Raw genomic sequence first — 6,560 nt, forward strand, 5'->3', positions numbered from 1 at the left:
ATGGCCAAAAAACCCTCCAAAATACCACATTAAGACACCATGACCTTTAGGAACACCATAGAAAAATTCATGCTGCGATTTGGTGTCAAAAACGTTTGACATTTGGAGATTTCTGTAAGAACTGATTTTTTGGATACAACTCATTTTCATTCAGATATCTTGAGGTGAGAGGTGAAGGAGGCCCTTTGAAAATTTGCCTGTGTGATGCCGGTGTCCTTGGTGAGTGGAAGAGGTTAATGAAACTGAGGCTTCCCCTCAAATTCAGTGTGTGTCAGTGAATGTAATTCCTCCTCCACGCATCACGTGTGCAGCTCTTCACTTCACTGCAGCTTTATGATGCCATCTAGTGGACTGATAGTAGAAGTACAGCAGCTAATGGCAGCTTTCTCTGCCTCACACTGCTGTCTGCCTGCATTCACACTGATATATAACAGAAAATAATAGCCAATCACAGGAGGAGCAACTGGTATTAAGGATTTCAAAGGAGAAATGATGTTATGATGTGTGTTTCCTCTCCAGATGCAGGTGGAAAGTGTGTGTGACCGATGTGGATGTGACCTCGGCAGCATGGATCAGTGTGAGGAGAGAGAGGAGGGCGTCCCTCCCTCTAAAAGCTCTCTGTGTGGGGAACATGACAGCCAGACCAAAGCTCAGAGGTGAGACGAGGATCTCTGATTGTCCATGCCTGTTCTCCACTCGCATTACTCCACCATCATTATTCACACTCAAAACTGTGTGTGTGTTGTGTTGAAGCCCAGAGCAGCAGCACAGACCAGACTCTGCTGGACCTGGACCCAGCTGTGTGTCCTTCAAGAGTGACCAGTCAAAGTGTCCCTTTTCAGAAATGTAGGGGCCTGCCCTACAGGAGTGGTTCTCCTCCCACCTGTCAAATAGAAAACACACCTAAATGTTTCAGATCAAACAGATTTAAATATAAGACAAAGACAACACAAGTAAACACAAAATGCAGTCTTTAAATGAAGGTTTTCATTATTAAGGGAAAACAAAATCCAAACCTACATTGCCCTGTATTAGGTTTGCCCCCCAAACCTAATAACTGGTTGGGCCTCCCTTAGCAGCAACAACTGCAATCAAGCGTTTGCGATAACTCGCAATGAGTTTTTTACAGCGCTGTGGAGGAATTTTGGCCCACTCATCTTTGCAGAATTGTTGTAATTCAGCCAAATTGGAGGGTTTTCGAGTATGAACCGCCTTTTTAAGGTCATGCCACAGCATCTCAATAGGATTCAGGTCAGGACTTTGACTAGGCCACTCCAAAGTCTTCATTTTATTTTTCTTCAGCCATTCAGAGGTGGACTTGCTGGTGTGTTTTGGATCATTGTCCTGCTGCAGAACCCAAGTTTGCTTTAGCTTGAGGTCACGAACAGATGGCTGGACATTCTCCTTCAGGAATTTTTGCTAGACAGCAGAATTCATGGTTCCATTTATCACAGCAAGTCCTGAAGCAGCAAAACAGCCCCAGACCATCACACTACCACCACCATATTTTACTGTTGGAGTGATGTTCTTTTTCTGAAATGCGGGGTTACTTTTACGCCAGATGTAATGGGACACACACACCTTCCAAAAGGTTCAACTTTTGTCTCGTCAGCCCACAGAGTATTTTCCCAAAAGTCTTGGGGATCATCAAGATGTTTTCTGGCAAAAATGAGACGAGCCTTAATGTTCTTTTTGCTCAGCAGTGGTTTTCGTCTTGGAACTCTGCCTAGTCTCTTTCTTATGCTTTCTTATGGTGGAGTCATGAACACTGAGTTCAACTGAGGCAAGTGAGGCCTGTAGTTCTTTGGATGTTGTTGTGGGGTCTTTTGGGACCTCTTGGTCGGCTGGCCACTCCTGGGAAGGTTCACCACTGTTCACCATTTGTGGATAATGGCTCTCACTGTGGTTCGCTGGAGTCCTAAAGCTTTAGAAATGGCTTTATAACCTTTTCCAGACTGATCTCACTGCCTTTCTTTCTTACTTTCTTTCTCATTTGTTCCTGAATTTCTTTGGCAATTTCTCTCGGCATGATGTCTAGCTTTTGAGGATCTGCTACAGGTGTGGCAGTAATCAGGCCTGGAGATATTTAACCACAGTTAAGTTATGTTTTAATGGGTGTTATCTTTGTTTGATGATCTGAAACATACACATAGCTCAGTTCGGCGCTAACTTAGAATCTAACTTGTCTTCATGTCTTCCTGGGTATCCCTTTCATCCCCTTTCTGTAGCTCTGAGAGTTGACTAACTTAGGTTGTCGGAGTGTGGGGAGGATGATGATATCTCCCCTCTGACCTGCCGTCCTGGCTCCCCCTTGCCGTAGCATGTTCGTTGTACCTCATCAATCTCTCTGCTCCATCTATGTCTTGTTCCATTTCTCATCAGGGTGTCCTGGTTCCCCAACACCTGACGCGGACCTTGCCTAAAGGTCCACACTGGATATGTAATTACATAAACAAAGAGCGCAGTAAATGGATAATGCATAATTTGTCTTAAAACAATAGTCAGGTGCCCAAATGAACATTAATAGAGGTTTTTCTTGCTGCAATACCTCCTGTTCATACTGACCATGAAAAGATCCCTTCCTAATGTGCTTACAATGTAAGTGATGGTCCTCATTTTGTGCAAAAATGCATTCAAAAATCTATTTGAAGCTTATATTAGGCTTCAGGCATCCAAATTAGGCATGTAAGGTGGATATCTTATAAAGTTAAGTCTCTTTAGAACGAAATTCCCTCTTTGTGCTTCCCTACACAGTTAAAAGATAGTAATAGAACGAGTAAAAAGACTGTAACCGTAGAAGAAGATATCCACTTTATTTACCCTTTTTTTCTACACTTTTCGATACATTTTTGCACAAAACAAGAACTGAAGGCTTTGTTCCCCATCACTTACATTGAAAGCACATTAAGAATGGACCTTTTAATAGTCAGTATGAAGTAAGTAAGTAAAGTTTACTTACCAGTGACTTCACAGGCAGTGACACACAGGAGAAAAAACAGACATCAAAACACAAGTTAAAACATAAAACACCACTTGCTACCTAAATGCTAAAGATTCCACAGAGTCCAGAGACCTCAGATTTTTAGGGAGATTATTCCAAAGTTTAGGTGGTGCTGACTGGAACACACAATCTCCCCGAACCTTAAACCTGTCTGAGGGACACTTAGAAGACCCTGGTTAGAGGACCTAAGAGCTCAGATCGTGGTGTGGAGGTGCATAAAGTCCACAATATAATGTGGATCCTGGCCATGTAGGGTTCTATAAGTGAGCACCAAGATTTTAAAATGAATTCTAAAATTAACAGGAAGCCAATGTAGAGAGGTTAAAATAGGTGTAATGCGTTGGATCATTGTAAAAGCCTAGCTGCAGCATTTTGGTCAGTTTGTAAACAGTCCAAGGGAGATTTATTAAAGCAGGTAAAAAGAGAATTACAGCAGTCTAGAGATGAGGAGATAAAAAGCATGTGTGAGCATCTCCAATTCAGCTCATGACACAACAGACCTGAGTGTGGCTTTGTTTCTTAAATGAAAGAAACCTAATCGATTCAGTGTCCTAATATAAGCATCAAAACTCATGGATTGGTTAAAAATCACACCAAGATTACGCAGACTAGACCAAGAAAACAAGGATAAGGCAACAAGGTTCTGAAGGTTATCCGGAACAATAATCAAGGTTTCAATTTTATCTGCATTAAACTTAAAGAAATTATTTGCCTTCCAGTTCCTGATTGCATTTAAACAGCTGTTCAATACAGACAGTCTCTCAAGCTCATCAGGTTTGAAGGAAAAGTATAACTGGATGTCATCAGCATACAAATGATAGATGTTGCTGAAACTACTGATAATCTGTCCTAGTGGAAACATGTATATGGAGAATAAAATAGGCCCCATGACCAATCCCAACCCAATGTGGGACGCCACATGACAAAGCAGCAGTGTTGCTGCTTTGTCAGTTCTCCTACAGAGACTGAGAAAGTCTTATCAGTGAGATAGACGGAGAACCACTGGAATGCAGTCCCAGAAATGCCCACCATGTGTTTTAGCCTGTGGGTTATTATGTGAACAGGAGGAATGATTACAGTGAGCAAAGTTCATTTGGGCACCTGACTGTTGTTTTTAAAAAGAGTGTGAACCTATCCTGTAAGGCATGCAATGTTGTACTGAGTCTTCTTTATCCAAGTGCTTGTAGGATCAAATAATAGGACTTGTCTTCAATTTAAAAATATTTAAAGAATCTTATTAAAGCAAGTACAATAACAAGCAAGCAAGTAACAATATAATAACACTGATTTGTATTCAAGTTTTCCATTACAAAGAAAGGTCAAGGCAGTCAATCAGTACAAATGTAGTCTCAGTCATAAGAATTAAGGAAGTAATAAATTAAAAATAAAGGGAAAAAAGATGAATATGATGAAAGGAGAAGAATCTTCCTGATTTAAAAGTAGAGTTTTGTTTTGTTTTGTTTTTAAAGTTGTTTTGTGAGAACATTTCTGAACCTTACAGAGCTGCTGAAGTCCTAAAGTTGCGCAAGATTTTAGAAAATTGTCTTTTGGGACTTCAGGTGCTTTAGAGTAATTTGTCCAAAGGTGTCAGGTCCAAAGTTCACAGTATCACACCCCTTCAGCTCATCCGGTCATCAAGTTCAGGAAGCCATATTCAGGTAATTATAGGCAAATTTCCTGCAGTAAACTGCTGTCAGAGTGGCAGGAGGCAGAAATTATAAATCGTTAAAAGGTGGCAGGTCTCAGTTTTAGGACACCTGATATATAAATAATGTCTTTATATCTTTATAGGATCTTGAAAAAATTCTGATTATAGGTACCGTGACTGCACTCAGAGCCTGCTGTCAGTGATATTAAGAGAATTGTCAAAACACATGAGGGTTTAAGGATTAGAGATAAGGATTTAAGAAAAGTTGATCCACATTATTTTCACTTTATGTAAATGAATCACAGGTTTCTAATTTAAGACACATTTCAAGTGGCGACAGCAGATTCTCAGGTCAGCTGATGTTTTATGTGCTGACTGACACAAATATCTGTAAATGAGCATTCTGTGGAGGGAAAATAACACCAACCTGACACATCAGATTGGCTGTCACCTCTGTGTCATCCTCACTCAGCCACATAGTGTCATGTGAATGCTGCAGCAGCATAAACGTGATCTGTATTCCCCCAACAATCTCCTTTCCTGCAGTCACATTTACTGTCTTTACTGCAGAGTTTCACTTGCTCTGTTTTATTTCATTTACCAAAACTATAATTTAATGTATGACTTATGTATGACTTACATCATATGTAATATGATGTAAGTCTTTATCATGAAAAAGTGCTGATTATGAGATATTAGCACTGTTGTTGCCTTCATTATTCAATTCTAAGTTTTATTATTCTTATCACCCGTGCCTCATAATGTTCTTTGAGGAGGAGCAATCAGAGCAATAACACATGTTTATGGTTAGGTTGCCACTGTGTTTAAAAGTCTTCAGAAATAATTTACGACCGTAATCATGCATCGTCACATCCTGCAACATGATGTGATTTCATTTGGTAGATGTGGTTTGGAGTTTTCAGCCAGAAGCTGTTGGATCATCTAATCATAAGAAAAAGAAGGAATTCAAGTGTCATGAAGCTCTTCTGTCTCTATAGTGACACTAATCTGCTTTTGTTTGTACTTCATGTTTTCTGAGCCCAGATTATAGTCACAGAAACATTCACTTTCAAATAAAATAGTCACATAGCAAGTTCAAGCACTGTTAAAAGTACTTTTAATGATAATGAGGCACTGGAGGATGAGAAGTCACACAGAGGAGGCAGTGCAGTGTGTTACCAAGTAAGGATGATAAAGAAATAATCACTGCATAGTATTAGAGTATTTCATTTCTATGATGTGAAAAGAGATGGATTAAAAAAAAAGAATGTCAAAGCAGCAGTCTGGGGGTATGAGTCATGCTCAAAAAACACTGGATCTTACGTTTCCCATAATGCAACTCAATAGCATCTTTCAGTTTTTCATTACACCCTCCATTCCTCCCAAACCCTACAATTCCAGTTTGTAACAAAGGCTGTCTGTTATGAATTTGAAGTCTTAAAGGTGCAGTGTTTAGAATTTAGGAGCATCTAGATGAACAAACTTGTCAGAAATGGAATATAATATTCGTAAGTACATTTTAATTTGTGTTTAATCACCTGAAAATAAGAATTGTTGTGTTTTCATTACCTTAGAATGAGCCCTTTATATCTACATAGGAAGCGGGCCCTCTCCACGGAGCCCACCATGTTGCACCGCCATGTTTCTACAGTAACCCAGAGTGTACTAACCACTGACTCTAGAGAGGGCCTTTCATGTTTTTGGCGAGTTTTGCGGCCACCGCAGGTTCTCCTACACGCTTGGAAGGGGAGGGGTATTCAGTTGGTTGCAATCTGCAACCTCACAGCTAAATGCCACTGAATTCTACACACTGGTCCTTTAAACCCAAAACGTGATAACCCTGATGACATCACTAGGGTTTTGTTTTTTTCAAACTTTAAAAAAAACCCTCCAGGGCTACAGAGGACCTTA

The sequence above is a fragment of the Thunnus thynnus genome, chromosome 8 (genome assembly GCF_963924715.1).
Source record: "Thunnus thynnus chromosome 8, fThuThy2.1, whole genome shotgun sequence".
Taxonomy (NCBI): domain Eukaryota; kingdom Metazoa; phylum Chordata; class Actinopteri; order Scombriformes; family Scombridae; genus Thunnus; species Thunnus thynnus.